Here is a 25413-nt window from a genome sequence, read left to right on the forward strand (position 1 = left end):
CTTCTGAGTCCTTAACACAACTTTCAGGGCTGTTCACAATCTCCCTTCTCTTTATACTTCCTTCTCTCTCTCTCTCTCCTCTCCACCCCCTTCCCTGCCTCTCTTTCAGCCATATTGGGCTTTGTTGTTGTTTCTCAGAATACACAATGTGCCTCGTTGCCTCTGAGCCTGAGTACCCAGGTGTTTGTTCCTACTACCTGGAACAATCTCTGCCCCCATGCCCCTTGCCTGACTCTTGTCACCCTTCGGGTGTCAGCTTGAGCATGATTTCCATTGGGAGATTGTCCATAATCCCCTGTCTTATGCCAGGGCTTCCTGGCACCCTACACTTTCCCTAACACCCAACATTTCTTATTGTAACTGCCGGTCCAACACCTCTCTTACTACACTATAGGCTTCTTGAGGGCAGGAACTATTCCTGCTTGTTCAGAGCATCATTTCCAACCACACCTAACACAGTGCCTGGCTTATCATAAACAGCCAATAAATAGTCGTCGAATGAATGGATGAGTGAATGAAAGGTGTTTGCCCAGCAGAAACCTGGAGTAAGATCAAGGATTGGGCCTGGGATTAAGGAACAAACTTCCTCAGGGTGGCATTATGAGTTCCCACAGAGTGACTAACTCTCGTTCACTTTGGCAAACATTTACTCCCCGCCACACAGCAGGCAAGAAGTCAGACGGGGTTTAATCCCTTCCCACAAGGAGCTTATTCCTTCTTTGAAAGTCTCTTAAAACAACTCTGAAATGATTTTGGCAGGTAGATGAAATGGTCCTTCTTTCCCTGTGACCAGTGATATAGAGAAGGGGGGCATGCATGCACACACATGCATACACATACACGCATGTACACACACATGCATACACACTCACACTCACAGACGGCATGCTCACACACGTGGACATGCCCAAACTCTTCTTCTCTTTGACAGGCTGGTAACTCTCTTTTCAGTTTGCGCTCTGGGCATGGCAGGGAAAATCCCATCAGCTTTAGGCCTGAGGAAGCAGGTGTGACTGTAACAGTGACGTTCCTGGTCATCTTTGCTCCATCTTTCCCATATGTCCCCATTTCTCATTTGGTGAGCACTGCTGTCGCACTCTCCTTCCTCCCAAAGCTGACACCTGATTTGGCTCCTCCGAAACTGGCTTTTTCCCTTCTGTGCTTAGAGTTCATCGTCTCTTCCTCTTCTGGATTCTCAGATGGGATGAAGTCAGAGGACGGAGACTGACCACACCCTTCCTCCTTGACCCCCATAAAGTTTCTTGGAAGCTCCCTGGAGGCAGCGGGTTCTTGCCGGTGGAGACGCATCTGAGCAGAGGCCTTGGGAACCTCGAGGCTCCATGCCTGTCCCCAGGCCATTCAGTTAAGGAGTCTGACCTTTGCTCTCAAAGATGTGGCTGTTATTCCCCTGCTAGAGTGACATATGGTGCTGGCTGCTGCCCTTCACACCCCAGCAAGATGCTCTTTTCCGGAGGTCTTAGAAGTGACTCCATCCTCTTTGGGGCTGTTTTCATTTTCAATTATCTTCAAGGAGGAACATGCGTATTGGATCTTTGCCTGGCTGTGAAATTTCATTTCCATCTCTTTACACCTATGGTTGCAACATGAGAAAGGAAAGACCGTAGCCCAGCTGACGTCCCAGACCCAGGTTATCAAGGTGCTTCGGCTGATGTTTCCCAGAGGGGCTGTGGTCGTACAGCAGACTTCAGCAGCCGGCCTTCGAGGGGCCGTGTTGCATCAGCTGCCTTCTCTTTCGGGTCTCTGGCCTCTAGTTCTTCCCAGGCATGTGAGCTCCGTCTGTGCACTTGGTTCACGTCTTGAAGTCTGACGCTGAAAAGATATTTGGTTAGCCATTCCAGATGCTCATTCCAATTTGCAGTTTGTCCTAAGGGGCCAGCATATCCTCTCGCTTTTTCCTTTTTCCTGATCCCACCTGTCAGCTCCCCGTTGGGACCTCTCGGAAGCAGAACTGGTCTCCGTTTTGTTCTTTTGTCACCACAAGGCCAGTCATCCGAGGTGTTTCTTCATCTTTACGTGTTTCTTTCTACCTCTCCATAGGCCAGTGCTTGGCATGTAATGGATGCACATTTAGTGATCATTCTGTCCCAAGACCCGGGACACCTTCCCAGGGACAACAGAAGAGGGCAAGGTCAATTCCACTGCCCCCACCCCAGGTTTAACCTCATTCTCCCTCCTTTCGACAGTAAACTGGATCAGAACCAGCAGCCCTGTAGGAGTACATTTCTTTGCCTCAAAACCAGGCCCTGGAGAGCATTTGATTCCTTGGCAGAGATGTGTAGGCTTAATTAATTTTTCTCTTTTCTCCTTTGAACTTCTTGGAATACACACGCATACTTACATTCGTGCACAATGGGGTGTATAAGAATTTTAATGGCAGGTGGTGTTAGCAGTTCTTTCCCTCCTGATACAGACCAGGGTTTTTCCATCTGGACTTTTCGCAGGACCTAAGAATATTGACTTTCTAACCGCTTGGATTTGGGTGGAGTGAGCAGAATGGGAATGGGGGAGAGGGTTCAAGGGGGAAATATGCTCATATATAAATCACATGTGAAGGGAGTTTTGAAGTCATTATTGCTTCAGGATGTGTGAACTGTAATTATTTTTTAAGGTCTTGATTTGCCCAATGAGCATTTCCCAGCGTTGCTGCTCCAAGCATGACGTCTTTGCTGTCAGGGGGTCCAGCCTGGTCTGATAGGAGTTTAATCACTTTAAAGGGGACCCAGGGTAGGATCCGGTTTCTCCAGATTCTCAGCTGCGGTCAGTCCTGCCTGCAGAACAACGTCCCGATGACTTGGATGATTAAGACAATGGGTTACCATGAGGAAGAGATGTTTTCCCCCACTCTTTTCCTTTTTATTCTTTTTTAATGGTTGGCTGCACAAGGCAGTTAATCACTTTTAGGCTGAATGGCGATTGGTCATTAAACTTGTGCTTTGCTCTGCTCAGCTCCCTGCTCAAAGCAGGCGGTGCTGTTTTGCCTGAACTCTGAAACTGACTTCTCAGCTACCCACGTTCTGCCTTTGACTGCCAAGCCTGGTCCTGCCTTCTCGCGACCCTCCTTCCATGTCCTCTACACGCTACTCTCCTTGACGCCGTTCCTCATGCTCCATCAGCTGCAGCTCTGGGTCAGTAAAGTTTGTTCCAGAGGGCAATTGTCAAGGGTTATGTACAACATGCCCCGTCTGTGTTTTGAGAATGTTTTCCATCCCCAAAGGGCCTTTCTGGATAATGAAGAAGGTCAAACTGGGGTGGGCTACAAGAAGAAGCCCTTAGAAGGGAAATCAGTGTCCATAAGCCACGCTGATCCAAGACTTATTTTTTGGGCTAGCTGCTTAGAGAGAAATGTGGAGAACTTGGAAAATTTGGGAAAAGAAAATGGAGAGAATGTTGAAAATATTTGAGAGGTATGTGTATGGGTAAATTCTAAAGGGGCATAGTAGAGAATTGGATCTGCGGTAAAACTTTGCAATGGGGTAACCTGTTCTTTCACTGAAGTGTGCTTCCCTGCAGGGATGACAAATAAATTCAGCACATGTGCTATCATTCTCCACTTTTGCTCATAGCAGACATCACTAATCAATCATAGCACTCTTTCCCACTGAGCTTCACAAGGTCTTTTAGTCCTTAACACTGGTCTCCAGGTAGCCACATATCAATGAACTGAATTTAGAACTTAGATTGAAACCCATTTGCTGCCTGTAGTTTACTAGAAAGAACACTCAGCTTAGAGTCAGAGTACCTGAATTCTAATCCCCAGCCTACTACTTATTAATAATTAATTCTTAATAATGATTATCTAACCTCAGTTTCTTCCTCTATATTAAGAAAATAATGCTGATCACAGAGGTCCGAGGGAAGGATTAAGTAAGATAACGTATAACCTATAAGATAACGTATGTGGTGCTGCCTGGAACAGCGCCGGGCACATGGGAAGCCCTTAGCCAATGATGGCCAAGTGAGAGTCTGAAGTGGCGCCGGCACGTCATGCTGCCTGCAACGTGTAGAACAGTAGGTGGTCCATCTTTTGCCCTCACTGCTTCTTTTAATGTCCTCAGTGAAGGCAGGTGAAGAACAGCTGGGCCCTCTAAATCTCCCTCACTTTAACTTTCCTGGGAGGACAGAGTCAGCACCTGTGTGTTAGGACCTGACGTGTGTGTGCAGCCATGTGCCAACGCTGGGCCTGCTCGAGTACTCGGCTCTCCAGAGCATCTTCACTGTGGCTGAGGAAAAACCTGAAAGAGATCCCAGCAGTGATCTGCGTCTAACTCATTTTCGTAGTGTTCCCACGGGTGGTGATGACAGAACTGGGGTGACATGGAGGATTTTTTGGAAGAGGTTTCACTATAGTTCACCTCATTCGAACGTCAGAAGACTGGAGAGTGGTGCGTAGGGCATCCCTCGGGATGCCTACTCCAAGACGGTATCAGACCAGCCTTGGATGCTGCCTCCAGACTGGGAAGGTGTTGTTTTCAGAACAGCAACCTCAGGGAACATTCTTTGAGCAAATCAAACCCTTAACATCATAAATTCACGTATCCTGAGATAGCAATAACTTCAAAATGCCTTTCTCAAGTTATATATGTAAAATATATATATATTACTTCCTGTCCTGCTGATATGCAGTGAAAAGAGCAGCTGAGTAGATCTCTTCCAGGTGGCTTCAAATTCTCTTTGGACTTTGCTTTGTTTATCCAAATGTGGGTACTTCATACCCAAGGTTACTCAAGGATGTTGTGTCCTTTCTTCTGGAGTGAAAGGGACAGGATCTGGAACATTGCATCAGGTCAAGATTCAGTTTAATTGAATAAATGCATATTGATCACCTAAGTGTGTGCTAGGCAATATGGGGATAGTGAAAGGTGTGAAATGTGGTCCCTGCCCTTATACAGCTTAACAACTGTCATGAGGGATAAAGAAATACACAAAGGACAGGCAAAACAGAAGATCATCCAAATGCCCTGGAAGTTGGAAGGAGGCAGGTCCCAAAAGGCTTCGTGGAGGCGGCAGGAAAGGCAGCATTCGAGGTCTGTCTTGCCCCAGGACTCGAGAGGGCCAGGCAGGGATGGTTTTGGGTGAAGCAGCAGGACTGACAGGTGGAAGGAACCGCCAGAGTGAGGCTGTGGAGATAAAGAGCCCTGGAGGGTATGAGTTGTTATGAGGATAGATTTCTATAAGGGACATCTCCTAAGAGACAGGACTCTTTCTTTTGCTGAGGTTAGGTTTTAGAAGCAGAAGTCTGGTGCATATAGGTTCTAGAATGAATCCAGTGTGGGATCTTACAGGTCTGTGGAACGCCTGGATAGCTGCATGCTGACTCAGTTCTCTTTCCATTATGCAACGCCTCTTGGATACCAACTTGCTGTGAAAACTTGGTCAAGCTACTGCCTCTCTCTGGACCTCAGTTTTCACACTTGTAAAATGAATAGGTTGAATTAGCCCATGCTAAGTCTGACACCTATGATTTTGTGATGATAATGAAAGATGATAGAAGCACATTATTTGTTTATTTATTTGTCTGTCACGTCTCTTTGTCATGGGAGTGGGAACAACGCGGTGTCCATTTCCGCATGAAAGTAGAAGTCAGGGGTCCAGTTCTGGGCTTGGCCTGAGCTGTCCTTGTCTGTTTTTTGCACAGGCACAGGTGGACAGCACAGCTACTCCTCCTCATCTGGGAGGCCCCAACGGATTCTGTATTTCAGGGCCACCAACTTGGAACTTCAGCTCAATTCAGCAAATGCATGTTGACCAGCTCCTGTGCTGGGGTCGTGTGGGGTAGAGATTCCTGGCCATCTCCAGGCACACAGACATAGAGGAAGCAGTGCTTCCCAGACCTGGGGCTTATTAGACTCCTCGTGGAGGATTTTTTTTTTACTATCAATTCCTGGGCCCCATCCCTTGATGATGTTCATTCAGTGAGGCTGGGATAGGGCCTGAGAATCTGTACCATTAACTGCTCCCAGATGATTGCGATGCTGGGCCAAGTTTAGCGAGCTCTGATCTAAGGATGATTTTCAACCATCACTACTCAGAAAGACCACATTCTACCGTATTTGTGTTTATATGAATTTATTGAATATTTTTGGTTTTTGTCCTATGTGCTGGATATAGACATCTGTGTCCCAGGGTAGGGGTTGGAGATGGAGAATATACGCTAGAATATGGCAAGACCTCCACTTCCGTGTGCCTGCACAGCTTACAGCCTCCTTAGGAAGGCAGGTCATTCCCATGTGAAATGATGTCATCGTTATTATCGTCACCATTCTCTTTAGTATTCATTTAAGGCTCACGTTCTATCACTTGAAATTGAAAAGAGCGCCCTAAGGTGGACAGGTCAGGTGTTATTATCTCTTTTTTCCAGATGTGAAGACTGAGGCTCAGAGAGATGAAGCCATATGTCCAAGTCCATAGAAGTAGCAAGTGTAAGAGCCGGGGCTCCAAACTAGACTCTTGCCCTCAGTTCCGTGTGCCCCCTGCTCCATGCTAAATGAGAAGAGTCCCTTCCCCCCAGGCGGTGAATTCTGGAGCTGGGAGAGGCCTGTGTGGGTGGGGGTCCCTGGGGACAGCTTAATGGAGAGCTGGATTCAAGGTGGCGGAGAACGCTGGCTGGAGCCTGTTCCCGGGAGCAGAACAGCTGACACATCGTTGATCTGGAATGAGCCTGCTGCCGAGAATGACAGCTTTTCATGTCTGCACACTCAGGTAGTAACGCCATGACAACGTGTGTTTATGTTATTTCATCTGCACAGAATTCACGTGAGGCAGAAAGAAGACAGTTTATTACCCAGAGTTTACCACGTAGGAAAATTAGGGTCGAAGGTAGGACTATTCCAACATGAATGGAACTAGTGCTTATTGAATGCCTTCTGTGTGCCAGGCAGTACGCACAGTGGGCATATATCATGAAGTGCCTCGTTCATTCCCCGTAACTGCTCTGTGAGGTAGGCATCACTAGCCTGATCTTACAGTTGGGAAAACTGTGGCTTACAGAAATTACGATTTACTCACAGTCAGACCGCTCGGAGATGGCAGAGCAAGCCTTCGAGTGCAGATCTGTCTGACTTCCCAGTCCAGCCCCTTTCTTCAAAGCCCTTACTGCACAGCTCCCCTAGAGGAACTGGATCTCCTGTGTCCCAGGCCAGTGACCCTACAAACTGCTCCATCAAAGGAAGCACGCAGTGGCAGCCCTGGCAAAGGCTCAGCATTTATCTGACACCAGCTTCCGTGTTTAACTAATAGGAACCACGCACCAGGAGTGGCTACTCAAGAAACATTTCCACAAGAAACTTCTCTTCTTAACCCCCTCTGGAGTCTCAGAGAGGTGACAGGAGTTGCTCAAGACCATCCAACTTGTAAGTGGTAGAGCCAGGACTAAAAGGCCACTCTCGTGACTCAGCTGTCCTTGTACCATACATGGCTCAACGTCTCTGAAGAACGGTGAGCATTCAGATGCGTCCCGAGGCCAAGCTAGACAGAAGCGGGGCTGGAGGAGATGTGTGCGCGTCATCGGGCTATGCCGCTGTCTGCGGGCCGAGCTGCCTCCAGCCTATCCCAGGGCCGTTGATACTGGAGCTTTACACATGGATTGTGTCTCAGTATCACACGCAGTGTGCTCTTCCCGAAAGGCTGGCCCGGCTCTGTTCAGCTGTGGCCCAGGGTGACATGCGCCATGGTGAGGGCAGCTCTTGGCGTTCTACTTCAGCGCTGCCCCCAGTGTCTCCACGGAACCAGGGCCTGTCCCATTTTGTGCAGTGGAGCTCTAAAGCCAGCCTGCAAGGATAATGCCGGAAGAATGTACTGCCAGCCCCAAGAGTGTCTTTTATGACAACTTCTTTTTCCCTCATAATTCTTCTGACAAACTCTCCTTTTGATCCAGACTTTCCTAGGCATGGATTCATTCCAGAAGTGACGTGTGTGTGCACACAGACATGCTTGAGGGGGATCCAGGGAACGGGATAAGAGGGGAAATGGGAACTATGAATCTGCTCAAATGTGGTAGAGAAATCGATCCAGAAAGCAGTGACTACTCACCTAAATGCTTTCTTTTTTTTGCCTTGGGTAGAGTCTCCTGTTCAAACTTGAACATGAAAATTCCTCCACTTCAGAATGAACAGGCGAGAAATGCCGCAGGTTGGGATTTCCCAGGAGGACTGGCAGCCGTCGGCCCTGGGACCAACTCGGGGACCTGAACTCTCTGTACTTGTGATTTTTGTTCATGGGAAGAATGGGAGAAGGGAGAGAGCACCAGGAATCTACACTACTAGAAGTTGTCCCCGTGCCCGTGTAGGGTGGGGACTTACCGAGCCCCTTTGGGAGCATTGGGAAGAAAATTAGGAAGAGCTGGTCCTGACATTTGGGTTCTTTGGTCTTCATCAGACCTTTCGCTCTATCCTTCATAACTTCAGGATGAGCGTGACAGCATTGCTTTCAAAGAGAAGAGTTTGCTCTCCCAGATGTAGACATCCTAGCGCCTGGGAGGAAGAGGTCTTCCATGTGGGGTGGGCCTTCCTCCATCTGTAACTGACCTATTCTTACGCCATATTCCCTTGAGCGTCTTCTATGATTTAGTTGACCTATTGAGGGCTACAAAGTTGTCACAGAAGCAGCACAAAATTTATATGTAACTGGGTGCTTAAAAGCCAGTTTCTGCTCAACCATTAACTGGCTGTATGACATTGGGTAGCTCACCTTAGCTCCCTGGGCCTTCGTTTCTTCATCTGCAAAATGACAGTTGAGGGGTTAGAGGATTTCCAAGGCCCTCAGAATGCTCAAATCCTGCTCTTCTCTGATTGCTGTTTTTGAAATGTGCCATCATGTTAAAGCATGTACCTGGAGAGATCCCCCGGGTGAGCATTGGCCTTGTGTTTATCTGAGAGGTCTGGTCATTTGGTCAGGCCCTGGTCACCTGCAGCTGCTAGTGGCTTTGACTCACTCAGAAGGGCGGAATTCTGAATTGGCCATTTTCTTCTCCAAGGGATTCTGGCCAAATGCCAGATTCTTCCCTCTCTGGCCTCCCACCCCTCCTCAAATGGTTGCGTCTAAAAAGATTCTTTTGATGCATCCTGCTAGACCTGTCCATTAATCTTGCTTCTTTCAAACCTGCACATGATGAACGTCCATCCCTGAATTCAGACAGTTAGAGATGAGGTATGTTTCACTGTTCAATTACCAAATCGGAGAGAATTTATTTCCCAGCGCGCGGGAGCAGAGGGATAAACAGGCTGGTCCTTATTCCCAGCCTCTCCTGTTCTCTTCTCTCCCTGCCTAGAATTCCCTTTGTCCCACCATCCTCTCCGCTGGATTTATCGTGCTGTATACCTCCTACACTCTTGAAGGTGGAGAGATGAATAATTTCCATTCCACTTTCCCAAGCTCCGCCGTAAAGCCACTGCGCCTGCTCCACTCCCCACCTCCCCGCGCCTGCCCCTCCACCCCCATGGTTTTCCCTCTGATGAGATTTCCTCTCTAAGGGAATATTTTGGTCCTGTTCTCTGTTCCCAAACAAATTCCCCTGGTCCTTTCAATCTGGTTTCAATCAACATAATCACAGTCTGTTCAGTGATATCAACTTTGCCTTGATTTGTTCCTGTAACTCGCGCTGTGTCCTCCACCTCTCGGGCTGTTTTACATGTACACTCAAATACATATATGTGTGCATATACTACATGTAATGTATGTATGTCCTATATTGAAACAGAGATACATTTTCCATCACGCCTGTAATTTCTTTTCCTCTTTCTCCAAGTCAGTATCTTAATGCATATCACCTAAACTGGATTCATTTTGAGAACCCTAAGAGTTCTTTTTACCTTTTAAGAACAGCTATCTAAATCTGGGTTTAAAACTAGTGATAAACTGAGAGCAGACTTCTTGTATCCCGTCATAAATCTCGTCCACGTGATGGAGGAGTAAAGAGTGAGATGAGCAGTTTGCTTCTCCACACCTCGCCAGTGCCACAAAGTGTGTTCACATCCTGTTACAAGTCCTTTCCTTTATCTGGAAGAGAAGATAGGAGGGAAGCTCTGACACATGGAGGCCACAGAAGACAAATGAATATGAGTTCAGAAATGGCAACTGAGTGGTAGAATCTCCATATACTCACCACGTGCTGAATTCCACTAGCCCAGTAAACACGCTGCCCTGGTTGTGCCAGGATATAGGGAAGCAGGACACTATTCTGAGTGGTAGTGAAGGCCCCCACAGCCTGTTGGGTCATTAAAATGCATCCCCTCAGTGCAAAGTTGGATACCACCTAGAACACAGAAGTCAATTGAATTGCTGAATGGATTTGTATCATTACATACAAATCTATAACAGACAAGTCACGGCTTTTAATTAATCGCCAGAGTCAGACACTTAAGAGAGAAGAGTTTTTTGTGAATTCTGAAAATTTAGCTTTACACATTCAGAGCCACAGTCTGGAGGAATCAGAGCCACTTTCCCAAAACAGCAGGCTAGGAAGGGAGGGTTTGGAGGGAAAGCAACAGAGCTCAGACCTGCTCCATGCATGGGGACCGGATGTGTGGAGTCCTAGAGAAAGAGAGGACTGCCTTGGAGGGATCACCGTGGGGGGTCGTGACTGTCAGGTAGCGTGCAGTGTGTGGGGAAACCGCACATCTTCACTCAGCTCCAGGCTGTGGGTGAGCACAGCACTGGGTGAGATTTTATGAGTCTAGAACTAACCCTGACCAGTAAGGCAAAATGTGGAAACATCGGCCACGCCTTCCTTGAAGATCACAAATCTTGTTGAATATAATGTCTCATCCACATTTAAAAATGTAGAAAAATACTTTTTGAACCATGCATTTTTCAACTCTTCATTTTTTTTTTTAATTTGAGATAATTTTTGACTCATGGTATCCATGTTTTTTTAGTCAGCCATGTCTTTGGTTTAGTGAGAGTCCCTCTATTTAAAAGTATAACAGCAGAACGAGAGGGACCCCATTTCCTTTTCATACTCTTACTGTTTCACCAGTTCATGCTAAGAGAGACTTTTGGCGTAGAGGTTTTCATGGGAAAGAACCATACGGTTGGGATTCCTCCCCTTTTCTGCCGTGGGGACAAGATCCCTTTCTTATCTCCCTTGAGAGCAGGGAGCTGGGTTCAGCCACAGGCTCCAGGAGGGAGCGGCTAGTACCTCCCAGTATTGCAGCAGGCAAACGCCCCACCCTGAAGAACGCCTGAGTCCTGTGTCAGGGTCCGGTCCGGGCGCCGAGGCGGAAGCGGTGGCCATGTTCCTGGGGCATTCCGCCTGGAGCCCCGCTGACCTGAGCGAACCGTCTGTGCGGTTCCTGTTGATAAATCTCTCTGCCTCCTCAGCTTCCTTTGGCTGCAGGACAGGGGCCATGCCCTCCTCGTTACTTCTTGTCCCCGGACGACGGGGGTGCCCTGCCTTCTCCAGGTCCCGGGTGCAGCGGCTGGAGAAGGGGGACCGGGGGGCCATAAATGGCTTTCGACACTGTCCTTCCTTCCCCTGCCGCTGCCTCCCTGTACCTGCCCAGCAGTGCTGAGACCAGAGGACCTAGGATTTTATTCCCTCAGCTACAAAGTCCGAATGCACTCTCTGGGCCACCACCCAGCCTGCAGCTTTCTCCACAATAAAATACTGATTGTCGGAGGAGTATGCAGCCCAGATGACTTCTGATAAAGTCTATTATTTTGAAACACAAAACGTGTGTCTCTCAAATGCTGGTGTTCACAGAAGCTGGACATGCTGTCAGCACCTGCTCTGAGTGCCTTCCTTTCCCCACCCTTCCTTCTGGCAATACAAGTTGCCCTTCGCTTCCTCCATTACTGGTCTCCTCTTGTTTCCCCTATTACTAGATCTTGCAATTGACATTTTACATAGTTTAGTCATCCACAGTATGGTTGTTTTGAGAAACATGGACTCGCTTACCTTAAGGTCTTTTTTGGCACTAAAAATTCCTCTGGCTTTTATAGACTGTTTCACGGGCTATTAACGTGGAGCAGACTGCCTTTGGAAACAGCAATCCACAAGAGTTCGGGACACCTGGATCCATACTCCCCCTTGTGTTGTCGACCAGAGAGTCACCTTAGATACATCACTTTCCTTGTTGGGCCTCAGTTTCCTCACGTCACACGGAAGCACTGTGTGAGTTCGGCAAACTCTAATATAATAATCTATTGAAATGGATAAAGTAATACTGAAACACAGACACATGATCAGGGAAGTCTCTGCTTCCTGGAGGAAGGTAGAAAGTGGGCTTTAGGCATCCTTGGTCAGTGATAGGAGGCCTGGGAGAGACAGGGAAATCGACTCGCCAGCGCACTGCAGAGTCCCAGCATTCTGATGTTCCCACCAAGAACATACCAGAGGAAAAGGGACTGATGCAGCAGGAAGAAGGTTGGGTGGCCAGCAGGAGGCACACCAGTGCAGAGGGCGTGGACTGCTGGGGGCACCGGGCCCTTCCCAGAGGCCGTTCAGGAGGCAGCTTCAGTGTCGTCTGTTCGTGTGTGCATCTTCTTCTGTGGCCATGCTTTCAGGGCACTCTTCTGTGGGGACAAGGAAGGGGGTCTGGGTGGGGGCGGTGAATACAGTCAGAACTCTCCATGAAGAGGCAGTGAGGAGAGGGGAGGCCTCAGCACGGAGACTGGAATTTGTTCCCTGGGGATATATTTCTGAATCTCTGTAGAATGCAAGGATCGCTCTCTTGGCAGGGAAGTCTCTGCTTCCTGGAGGAAGGTAGAAAGTGGGCTTTAGGCATCCTTGGTCAGTGATAGGAGGCCTGGGAGAGACAGGGAAATCGACTCGCCAGCGCACTGCAGAATCCCAGCATTCTGATGCGGAAACGTCTGCTGTCCGAGACAGAAGACAGGCCTGGGGCCCTGGGAACATTGTCTGCATGCTGTCAATTTTTACCTGCTTTCATTTTGGTAATGTGCTGTCTGGGATCCTGTCGAGGAAGCGTATTTGATAAGAGGTATATTATTTGGCTAATGGTAAGTTTGCCATCTATACATAATCAGGCTCTAAAGAAGATTTGGGTTTTTTTTTTATTTATTAATGGGAATAATTTGAAATTTCTGCACACAGACTTTCCCTACATGGAATGAGTAAGAATCCCAAGACAGTGTTGGTGAAGAGGGAGTTGGGAGTCAGTGTGGTGGGAAGGGAACGCACGATGGGGCCTGTGTGTACATCAGTACTCAGGAGAAAGAACAGGAGTCAGGATGGGGACTCTGCGCCATCTCTGCCGCTCACGGGTGTTTGCCACTGGCCACATCATTTAACCTTCCTAAGGTTCAGTTTTCTTCAATTTAAAATGAAGAATAGGTTGGTCCTTATATCTCATTGTGCTGCTGTAATGATCAATTCAAAAATATACAGAACAGTGTAAACATTAGCGTGTCAAACCTTCACCCCCTGGATGAAGGGGGTCAAAAGTGAAAAGAAAAGAAAAGAATAAAGGAAAAATAAAGTGAGGAAAGTTTACACAGGTAGAATCAGTTAAAAAAATGCTAGGAATAATTATGCTGAGATATGGGACCCACCACTGCCGCCATCCTTGCTTTTCCCCTCCAGTGTTACTTACTCTCTGTCTCTCTTTCTGGATCAGTTCTTCTGTCACTGCCTTTTGAACCTGCCTCGGGTCTGGGGAAGCACTGATGTCCCATGATGCCGAGGGACTGAGCAGTTTTCAAGGCTGGCTTGACCACCATGGCTGGCCTCTTTTCCCATTTGCTCCTGCCTTTTCCTCCCTGGGCCCAGGGTTCCTCAGAGGCTGATGCTAAGGGAGAAAGCCACGGCGGTGAGAAGTGGCAGGATTGGGGGCCGTAGACTGCCAGGAATTGGTCTCAGAGTTCGCCTGTTGCTTTCTGTTCTGGAGAATCAGGGCCCTCAGATTTCTATGTTGATGCTTGTTTTAATTTACCCCCAGAGCTGTTATTCAATGACTTTCTTAAGGGCAAAAAAAAATTTCTCAAGTCTCAGTTTTCTTTGGGCCAGGAGAGCACCCTCCCTGAGGTTTACTTGTAAGATATATATATTCTTAGGAGGTTCCAGCAGAATTCCTATTATTTAGTTCAAAAACAACCCCCTCTCCCCTAAGTGGTCTTGTTAAAGACATGAGCCTAAACTTAAGCCTCAGACTCACATGCTTCTTTTTGTCACTGTGAGGGAGTTAAGCCTTCTTTCTCATACCTTTTGGCTGCCCAACTCTTCCCATATCCTTGTACATCTCCTGGGAGTAAATTCTTTTTGATCCATGCACATAACTGTGCAACTCACATGCTAGGCACTGGGCTGCAGAGATGGATGAGATGTGGGTCTGCCCTCAGGAACAGTGAGATCCAGCAGTCACCTGGAGCTGCACAAGCCCCTGAGCTAGTTGGAGGCCCTCCCTGGGCCTTACCAGCCTGGACGTGGCCTTCACAGCAACGGCTCAGGGGCATTCCGCCCAGCCCTAGTCTCACCTTCACACGTCCTGTCGGGTGCTGGCTCCCGCTGGCTTTTATTTGCAGGTTCTCTAGTCTTGCGCATTCTCTCCTATCCTAAGAATTCCTAATCTAATCCTGATTCCACCAGAGCCGTAGGGCCAGGAGGCCTTGTTGGGGGCTTGATGGTCTACTGTGGGTGGAGTGTGAAAGAGAGGAGGCTCAGGTCGCGAGGAGCCTCTGACTTCTGCGCAAGTCCCTTCCCATTGTAGTGCAGGTGTCCTTCTCTACGCACCAGAGAGCTGCCTTCCTCTTCCGGCTCCTTCCAGGGAGACAACTGTGCCACTTCTGGGCAGCGGACTGGCACTGCTGGCATGAAATTTTTTTATTTTCCTCTTCGGTGTCTGAATCCTTTCTTTGCAGTTGCTAACACTGTTTTGTTTGAGAGATCACCCATGTCTTCCCTCATCTCCCAGGACATCCAGAAACTTCTTCCCTCCACCCTCACATAAGCATCCTCAACTAGTCCACCACAGTCACTTCAGCCACTGTCTTGCTTTTGACTCTGAGTGAGTATCTTTAAAGGGCGCAGGTCCAGCAGGGGCCAGTGGAGAAGAGTGAGCAGGAAAGGGAAAACTAACAATAAGGCCACCAGGACACAGTCCTAAGTGGTCATGCTTCTTAAGACATTCATCCCTTTGACCCAGCGGCTTTGTTTATTGAGTACCTACTAGGAGCCAGGCACCATTGCAAGTGCTAGGGACCCCAAAACATAGAAAGCACTTACAGTCTGGGGAAGGGGACAGACAAGTAAAAGGATGGTTATGAAAGAATCAGGATTGCGACAAAGAGAAGTCAGCCAGGTGGGAGCAGGGGTGGGGTGTTGCTGGCCAAAGGGGTAGCTGGGAATCGTCTCAGAGGCAAGAGAGCACACAGTGTGTCTGCAGAATCGCAGCCCCTCCCTGTGCTGGCGAGCATGATGTGAGAGGAGAACTGGTGAGAGATGAGGCTGGCGAGAGAGACGCCCAAGAGTCAGACGGTGAAGGGCCTCGTGCCAGGCTGAGGAATGTTGGCTTTATCTTGAAGGTTAAAGAAAAGAACAGAAAGTTCTCCAGCTGGGGAGTGACCCAGCTAGGCTTAACTTTAGAAAGATCATTTTATGCCAGCCTGGAGGAGAAACGGTAGGGAGGCTGGGAGCGAGAAAGAGCAGGATTTCAGAAGGCATCTAAGAGTCTGTTGAAGTGATCCAGGAAGAGAGGCAGCCTGGGCCATAGGAGAAGGGGTGGACAGTGAGAGGTCTGAGGAGGCAGAATCTTGGTGGAATTAAAGATGAATCTAATACAGGACAGGGAAGCATGGGGGCACACTCTGTGAACCCTGGTGCCCTTTCCTGGAAGCAGGCATGGGAGGCAGAGGAGGAGCAGGGTTTAGGGGAATTGGTGATTCAGTTTTGGATATTTTGGCCTTAAGGTGGCCTTAAAATAGTGAAGGGGAGATGTCCAGTCGGCAGTGGGATCTCCATTCAGGACTGAGGTCTGTGTGGAGACGTGGATGTGAAAGTTATCCACATAGACCTGGCGCATGAGATCGCACCATCATCAGCACAGATGGGAAGAGAAAAACGGGATTTTCACTGAAAGAGTGAAAAGGTAAGTCCTGGTGGTGCTTAGATGAAACTGGGAGAGAGGACTGTCACAGAGGCTGGAGGAGGGAGACCCGGGAGGGGAAGGAAGGAAGGGCTGCCATGCACCTGTCTGATTTTAAAATGAGGAACTCAGGGGAGTCCTAGGGGGGCTGCTTCATGAGGGACCTGGTGCTGGTGCTGAGGAGGGGAGGAGAGAATTCTGTCTGTTGTGAGCGATTGAGGAAATGGAGGTAATGCATGCGGATGCCCTTCTCCGAAGCTGGTCTGGGACCAGGTAGTCATCCTGTGAGGAGGACAACTATTTTCTTTTCTGTTTTTAAGGTTGGTGACACCTGAGCACTATATACCGAGGGGAGGAAACCTATCGAGAGGGGCGGGTTGGAGATAGGGCTGGGATGGGGCCCTTAGGAAACAGGAGGGAGGGAGTGGGACCAGTGTGTCAGTGTAGGGCCTGTTAGAGAGGGGTGTGACAAGGATGACCCACCCACTGGGAGGAAACCACGGCTGTTCTCAGGGTGAGCACTCGTCCTGGTTGCCCCAGGGCAGTCTGCTGTGCCACCGTCATCCCCAACAGATGGTAAATGGTGCTCCCTTCACTTTCTGAAGTGTACTGGTTTGAGTGATAAAGGCTCTGGTCACTTCAGTTTATGCATTTAAGTAGATTTATGGGGGGTAGAGAGGTGAGGAGTTCCTACCTGAGGGACTCTTGTGTTGCTTTTTTTCTGAGAATTAGGAGGCAAGATTTTCTGTGTTCTAAGAGACTTCAGGAGATAAGTGCACTTTTGAAAGCGCTGTTGTGAGGAATGTAAGAAAGACCTGACATGGGAATAAAAGCAACAAATTGTTGATCTACAGCAAGGGCTGGGCTGAACCTGGGAACATAAATTCGCTTGGCACCAAAGAGCGTGTATGCGTGTTTCCTCCTTCTCAGCAGTCTGAGTGTCAGCCAGGAGAAATGGATGCTTGAATGGATCTGAGGTTGGGGACGTGCAGGGCAGATGTGACCAGAGGGTAGGAGAGTGGCTGCAGTGAGGGACCATGGAAATAACTCACACCAATTGTCAGCTTTGTACAGGAAGACATTTATTGCAGCATTATTTATGAGAGTGGAGAATTGGAAATAATAAATTTCCTACAGATGGGGTATAACCCAGTAAATTATAGCACATTCCTATGATGGAATATTATGTAGCCATCAAAATTTTGTTTATGTAGAATTTTAATATGATGGGAGAAGGCTTAGGTTATAAGATTAAGTAAGAAAGTCACAGAATGATGTATATTAAACAACCTCAGCTATGTAATGCATAGAAAAACTTTGCATGTGTTTAAAAAAAGGCTGGACATAAATATTCCATAATGATACTTGTGGGAGCTGGTAGATTTCTTTATATATTTTTGTATTTTTAGATGTTCTTCAGTGTGCTCTTCTTACTTTGATGATAAGGAAAAGAACCTCTCTACAGAGATTTATTTAAGGAAAATATTCTTTAAATGTAAAAAAAGGGTGCATGCGACCACAGTTTAATTTGGTCTCCTCAGAAAGCCATTGTAAATGAAAACCAGTGGTCTCCTTCTCCCATGCACAGGACTCCACCAGCATGGCCTGGGGTTTGAGAACAGGGCTTCTGGTGTCAGACATGCCTGGGTTTGAATCCCAGCTCTGCCACTAATCTTAGCTGTACTGTGCAATGTGGCCATGGTGTGGTCCAGGGTGCTACTTGCTCTTGGGCTTGGCCTCTTTGTTTACGAAATAGAGAGAATAATACACACCCTCAGGCTCTTTACATCCCCAAACCCAAAAAGCTCTGAAAACCCAGAGTCATTTCTTAAGGTTACAGCTGATTCATTTGGCTGCAAAATATGGCCTGAATTGACATAATCTTTGTCTCACTTAAGTGAGTATTGATAATTTTGCAGCAGAAATATTAACTCGTTTAATGACAGGGTGCTGCCCCAGGCCCTTTGAGAGTATTCATTAATGTTCAGTAGTACACAGGACTCAGATGAGAGACTGAACTGCAGGACCTGCCTCAGAGGCTATTGCAGTGTTCAATCAGATGGTGATTGCAGAGTTCTCAAGGATGTTAGCGATCCTCGTTATTGATACTGTAATTGTTCTTGAGCCTTCTTTAAGTACAGAGTGCATGATTTCTCTGCGTCCTCTCTTTCTTCCAATCCCTTCCTTATTGGGATCTTTGAGAAGAAGACTCAAGTGTCATTCCCTGTGGGAACCTGGGTTGACATTATCTAGGACACGGGAATGGAAAAATGGGAACTTCCAGCCTCTTTGCTTCTTCCACATTTCTAGCTTCCTGAAGAATAAGCCACAGCGAATAATGTACGTTAACACGGGTACCCAGACAGTTGAAGAGCTAATTGAAGAATAAGTCTTACTCCCTTGGTGAAGAATTTAACCTCAAAGCACGTGTGTTCATTGTGGAATTGTCATATATTTACAGCACAGTTGCTCTGCATTAAAGGTGTACTTTGCTTTAAGCTAAACTAGTCCACAAAATAAATGTTTTAAATTGAAGAGTGATTATTTACTGCTTTTCATAGGAATTCACCATAAGATATTTTATTGCAAATCCTCCTAGTATCTTTAAAATATAATTCAATTCACAAAAATTTGATTTGCACTCAACCTTTTCAGAAGCCTAAGTAGAGTACAAACTGAGGTCATTACTTCTTTTTCTTGGATGAGTAGGCACTTTATAAATTCTGTTAGTGTGGCATTAGCCAACTACATTATTAATACCACCAAGGGGAATTAAAATGCATCATGTTATAGGATCAAAAGTTCCACATTCTGAATCAAAGCCAGTATATTTCCAGACCCTTCAGTCTGACCACAGTTGGCAGCAGTCCCCGCCCCTCAGCCATGGGACTCACCCACCTTGGGGTGGGAGTCACTCTCTGCTCCCACGGATCTCTGCAGCCCCATCACTCTGCGGGAGTGGTTTTCCTTCAGGCCATCAACGTAGAATCACAGAGCCCCAGGTCTGGAAGGAAGCTTTTTGCAATCCTCTCTATTAGATCCAGTTAATCTGGTCATTTAGACTGCATGCCTGGAAACTTACTACAGCGTTCTTTCTAGTAAGCCGAAATAGATCTCCCTTTAAATAGACGGCTCTAATGCTTTGCAGATTGGTCCAGGGGCAGGAGAGCTAATGTGTTGGCCAGAAATGACTGCCTATTATAAAGTCTCCAACCTTTTCCACTTCAGTTCATCAGGCCCTTCTTGGCCCCCCTCCTGCACGCCCAGCACAGTGTTAGGACACATTCCTGCACATTCTTGGGTTCCGACTTATCCTCCGTATTAATCCATTCATTAGTACCAAATTGCAGGGTTCCTTGCCAAGCCCATCAAGCATAATTGGAGCTTCTGAAGTCCTCAGTCGCATTAGTTCAGTGGTCTCATTAGTCCCCACGCATCATCCAAACCCATCATCAAACGTGTTTCCTTCATTATTGTTCTCATTTTCTTAATACGGGTATTGTTGAGAAAGATTGCTTTTAACACTCACTTTTGCTTAACCTGTTGTTTGATCTCCAGGAAACAATAAATCTTCAGACTAAATAGAACCAAAATCGGGGGAGGGGAGGAAAAGAAGGGCTTAGAAAACAGTAGGTACAGAACTTGGGCCAATGACAGGTCCCATCTCATCTCCAAGAGAACGCTCTTGCAACCAGAGGTGGCCCAGCTTTGGAAGCGATCCCCATTCTATGGTGCATCACAGATACGGTGAGCCTAGGGGGAAGCGCAGGCTGCAGGGGGCAGCCATTGAGGCTCTCCCAAAGTTCACAGATGGATGAAAGATCCCCACTTCCTGGGCGATCGCAGCATGTGGTCCTTCCCCTGGACACGGTAAGACTTTGGTAACAGAGTGGGTAATCTTTGAGAAAGAGTGTAGGGTCAGCAGTCGGGGAGCAGGGGTTCTGGTTCTCGTTTGACCTCTAGTTGTGACAGCGTTGAGCCCATCACTCACCTACTCTGTGCCCTAAATTTCTCAGCTTGGATAGCAATGCCCTCTCCTTATAATTTTCCTAACTCCATCTCCACCAGAAAATCTAGAGCCAGTGGGACATAAGTTTTAAATGGCAGACTTTGGCATATTGTAGGTGCTCAATGTATCACCCCTCCTTCCTTTGAGAGAATTCATGGTTCTGCCACGTCCCCGGATGTGTTTCTCTGCCTGAGACCCTCGTGTCTGTTTTGGAAAGCCTTGAGCCCTTGATCTGGCCCCAGGGTCTCCTGTTTTCCCCACTTGGTCCTGCTGGCACTTGTTAAATTAAGGGGTTGCCTTGCTGCCTGTTTTGGGGGGCCTCGGCTTGCTCTCCAGACTGCCCACAGGGGCGTGAAGCCTTTAAGTACGGTTATGCTTTTGAGGAAGGGGAGCTACACGCGGTTTTCAGGCTCCCTTGACCAATTTGAAGTCATCTTCAGCCCTTTCAGCTCAACTTCTCCAAGCTGCAGAAACTCACCTTTTCTCTGTCTTTTTGGAACCCACAAAAAGTAGAGTGAAGCTGCACAATGCGTTTTTTAAGAGTCAAGCTCAATCATCCGAAGATGCATCAGAGGGGGCTGGATGCAGGCGGGTGCGTGGGGTGGAGAGCAGGCAGGGAGCGATGGAAGGTCTGTTTGCATCTGCAGAAGGAGCATTGGAAGTTATGTTGGAATAATCTCTTCCGCCTTTATTTACCACGGTGGGTAGCCACGGGAGGAGGGGGTGGGAAAGGAAGACAATAGAAGCTGTGTTGCCTTGCCGTGGAAGCATGCTCCAAGCAAATAATGTGGCAAGCTCAGTGAGAGCACTGCTCAGTTAGGCCCAGCTCATAAGGAGGGTCTCCCTGCAGCTGTCCGCGACGGCGGGCGGCCGGCTGGAGCGAAGGCAAGCCCACTCTGGGGCACCCAGGAGGCAAATCTGCAGGAATCCTAAGTGGGAATTGACCTGGGAGGGAAAGCACAGCGTGTGCCAGCCTGATCCAAAGCCATGCTTCTGGACTTGAGGGCTCAGGAGGGGCTTGGTGGGCCGCTCTGGGGAGAAGCAGTGTGCAGAGACCACGGAGGAGGTGACCAGAAAAGGGAGTGCAGACATTTCGTGCAGAGTGACCGACATATGGAACGTGTTAGCCGGCAGGGTTACAGGCTGGAGGAGCTCCTAGACTTTTTCAGGGTGGGATGGGGGAGGGGGAAGCCTTCAGAAACGCAAGGAGGTTTCTAAACAAAAGGAATTTGAGAAGGGTTGGAAAAATAATGAGAAATGCAAACTTGACCCAGAGTTTCTCCTTCTATTTCCCAGGCCTCTCCCTGGCTTGTCCTTACATGTTTCCAATTCATAGGGACCCACGAAGGCCACTGGAGCCGTGTGCCTGACTTCAAATGAGCAGAGCTGGTGGGGCGTGTGTGTGAGGGGGTGGTACGTAGGACCCCCAGAGCCATCTGTCTGTCACTCTTCCGTGTCCAAGAGGACCAGAGAGAGAGCATCAAGCCAGAGCCTCGTTTTAGACGCCCTGTGGGTAGGCAGACTGCTAGCACTGGAGTGATGCGGGATGATTCACTCTGATTCCCTCACTTTATAGAAGAGCAAACTGATGCCCGGGAGGACGGAAGAAAAGCTCGTCCAAGGTCTCCCTCTGACTAACGGGGACAGCTAGGAGGAGCAGCCAGCCTCTGGACCCCGCTGAACCTTGGGTTTTCTCCCCTTCTCAGCATCCCTCTCCTGACATACCACACAGATGTGCACACACACGCACACACAGACACACTCACACACATTCACACACATACAGACACACTTACACACAGTCTGGCGCACACACTACCTGGCCTACTTCCCCATGGCACTTGTGTTGGTTGGAATTGCTCCTTTTCCCGGCCTCTCATGGCAGAGTGCTGCTGGCCATTGCCCCCGACCACTCCTGGGACAAGGTACAAATGGCCTGTGCATCATGGCCTGTTTCGTGGACCTTTGCATCGCTGCCAGGAATCACTTTCTGAAACCGAATGCTCATGCCTCATGCTTTCCCACGGTGCCTGGCCCGTGGCTGTCCACGCTGTCTGCAGAGCCAGCACATCCATCTCCCTGGCCGGCAGGAAGGAAATGGAAGCTGGCAGCGGGATTTCGCTAGCTCCGGGGGGAGTGGGTTCTAACATGGGTCTAAGTGCAGACCCTTCTGGGACTACAGTAGTGGTGGCTTTGGGGGAGGGCATTCTCCCCCACTCCCCCTGTTTTTCCCCAGAAGGTCAAAAAGCCACCTGTCCAGGGGCCTTTAACTCAGCTGAAACCCTCTGTTCAAGAAAGACTTGCCTGCCTCTCCTCCTCCGTCCCTCCCTGTCTCTCTCTCTCTCTCTCTCTCTCTCTCTCACACACACACACACACACACACACACACACACAGTCACTCACCATGAAGTCTTAAAGAGTAGAGAGTGGCTTCACGCCTCTGCTTTGCCCCTTGGCAGCCGGCCCGCTGGCACCGCAGCTCGTTACCAAGAGCACCTTCAGGTGGTTGACGCCTCCAGGGGACTTTCCCACTCCTGTGCTCCAGCCTCAAGAAGTTAGTACACCTCAGTAATTATCCTGGAGCTTCATCTTAGATCCACCCTCCAGGAATTTACCCAGACTCTTCTGAGCAAATTTAATGCCCTGTCATCATTGACACTTAAAGATGACACCCCTAACCCGAACTCTCTGTAGGGTTTCCAGCCCTAGGTGTTTGCTTAGCTTTTGCTGTGTAACAAATCTCCCCAAACTTGGTGGCATGAAACTATAGCTATTTTTTCATTTCTTTATGATTTTGTGGGTCAGGAATTTGGGTGGAGCTGTGTTGGGTGATTCTTTGGTGCCGTGCGGCTTGACAGAGGTCACTTGGTGGTATTTAATTGACTGATGGGCTTGCATGGATTAACCAGGCCAGCTTCACTTGCCAGCCTTGGCAGGGCTGACGGGAAGACCTGGGGAGCCCCTCCAGCGTGGTGGCCTCGGGACTGTCAGACAACTCACACGGCCGCTCGGGGCTCCAATAGGCGGAAACTGCATGGCCTCTTATAGCCTAGCCTTGGAGGTCACAGTATTGCTTCCACTATACTGGATGGGTCAAAATAACCACAAACTCCCCAAGACAAGTGGAGGGCACGTAGACACCACCTCCAGATGGGAGGAGCATCAAAAATCAGCAGCCCTGTTCTAAATTAGCAATGTGCTTGTGCACAAAATCTTGCCCCAGTGTATTTTCTGGATAGACCCTCTTGTAGAGTAATGAATTTACCCACCTGTGCTGTCTGACATATGGAGAGAGACTCGATTTGTCTTAAACGTCCTCTCTCAGGCGTCCAGGGATGTCTCCCTAGGCCAGTGGCCGGCGACTGCCCTGCAGTCCTGCCACCTCCAGCTTTTCCTCCTGAGAGAATGTGCAGCCACACTCAGTGCTCAGCATCCTTAGAGTCACAACGGCAGTTGGCTGGAATGGAGAGAAGCTCTTCTGAAACAGATGAGTGTTCAAACATAATGGAAAGCACTGCTCTTGAGGGCACTGAGGAACAGGGAGCAAAGGAATTTGAAAGCCATCAGGTTGGAGGCAAAGTCATCCAGAGTGGTGGCAAGATGAAAGATAGAAAGGAAAATGTATGAAATTCCAAAGCCCTTGAGGGATGTGGATGTTACAGATGACGGTGCTGATGCTACACAGATATTTGTAAAAGGAAGAAGGGAAGGATTCTGCCTCCATGGGCTACCTCTTAGGCTAGCTCAGGCTACAGGAGCCCCAGCCATCTCATAGTGTATTGGTAAACGTGCCATGTTGGTCAGGCTCACGTGGGATCCCTATGTCTTCTAGAGAAGCCCTGCAGGCAGATAAGCTCTGTGGGCAGGTTCCCCTCCTGTTCTTAAATATACTGCTCTGTAGCAGAGGGCTGGTCCTCTGGGGAGCTGGGTTCTAGTTCTGGCTCTTCCACTAATTTCTTGCTTCATTCCAGGCAGGTCACATTCCCGCCATAGCCTTCCCATTACAGGAGAATCCTAGTATGTTAGGATGCTAGTGCCTGCCTCTGCGTAGCTTCAAAGGGACACAGAGAAACAGGGAGGCCCATAAAATGAGACTGGTAATGAGAATTATTTGATCTAGTGAAGAAATAACTCAAGGATGGCAGAGAGTAATAGAAGCATGGAGTATTCTAGCTAGAAAGCACCTTTGGGACTCTTTAGTTCAAGAATTCTTCTCCTAGAATCGCTGGGCTTTAGGGAGTCTGTGAACTGCCTTGAGATTTTTTTGCAAAAGTTTTCTCTTATGTTAGTATGTGTGTTTTTTAGGGGAAAGGTTCTTCAGCTTTTATCACATGTTAAAAAGGGTCAAAGATCCAAAAATGGTTCAGAACCACTGCCTTAGTCCATGAGCATTATGTGATTCTTAACCAGGAGGGATCAGGCCCCCCAGATGGTATTTGGAAAAGTGTGAGTGCTTTTCTTCGGTTGTCACAATGACTGGGGGACACGATTGATATTTAGTAGATGGGAGCCAGAGCTTCATGTGTGCAGGACAAAACTGAACGATGAGGGGCAGTCCTGTCCTGAGTCGCAGTAGCACGGAGAAACAGCGTTAGGGGTGGAGACCCCAAGAGCAACAGCGATCCTCCCGTGGCCACAAAGCTGGCTGGTGGCAGAGTTGGCTTTTATTCACAAATTGGAGCAGGAGGTGTGCTGAGAGTCCACGTCATTTTGTCTCTCCTTACCAACCATGAATCGACTCAAATCTATGAAAACCACGTAATCAGAAATCTGTCTCACCTCCGAAAATCTCTCAGTTTTCAAAAAGGATCCCAGCGTTCTTGGTCTTCTTTGCCATCCAATAAGGAAAGAGGAGAGGAATAGTTTACATTTGGAGGAACTAAAGCGTAGATAAATGAGCCTGTTAGCCCCATGTTACGTAGACATGCTTTCCAGCCACTTGAATTGGTGACTCCAGCTGTACACTGTGAAATGTCCTCTTTCCACTTCAGAGCACCAGTCTTGGTTGTCTCTTTCCGTCAAAAAGGAAAGCAGCATTAACACACCAGCATGGTGCTCGCTGCCTAGTTCACTGCAGGCAGGTGGCAGGTGCCTTAGACTCTCTGGAGTGTAATGGGAGGTATTACTGGTAAGACCTGTGGGACCACACAGACAGGGGTTTGAATCCTGGCTCTGCCTCTCAATTGATGTATGATCTCAGACAAAATGACTTAATCCCTCTGAGCCTCAGTTTCCTCAGCTGAAAAGTGGGGAGAATGTCGTCTCTGTGAGGATTCATTGAGGTAATCCACGTGAAGTGTCCCACAAAATCTCTAGCATATGGCACGGCTCAGTAAGTGCTAGCTG

The 25413-nt window shown here is 48.3% G+C and overlaps 1 protein-coding gene across 4 annotated transcripts in view; it reads left to right on the forward strand.

Annotated features, from left to right (window-relative positions):
• Window positions 1–25413, forward strand: part of NTF3 (neurotrophin 3) — a 67008-nt gene that overhangs the window by 31259 nt on the left and 10336 nt on the right. Inside the window, exon 1 of one of the 4 annotated variants that reach the window (XM_001495245.7) lies at window positions 15567–16061. The exons of the other annotated variants lie outside the window; for them this stretch is intronic. The gene's annotated coding sequence lies outside the window, so the exon portion shown is untranslated. Of the gene's footprint in view, window positions 1–15566; window positions 16062–25413 lie in introns of those variants that run through there. 4 annotated transcript variants of the gene reach the window in all.

The sequence above is a fragment of the Equus caballus genome, chromosome 6 (genome assembly GCF_041296265.1).
Source record: "Equus caballus isolate H_3958 breed thoroughbred chromosome 6, TB-T2T, whole genome shotgun sequence".
Taxonomy (NCBI): domain Eukaryota; kingdom Metazoa; phylum Chordata; class Mammalia; order Perissodactyla; family Equidae; genus Equus; species Equus caballus.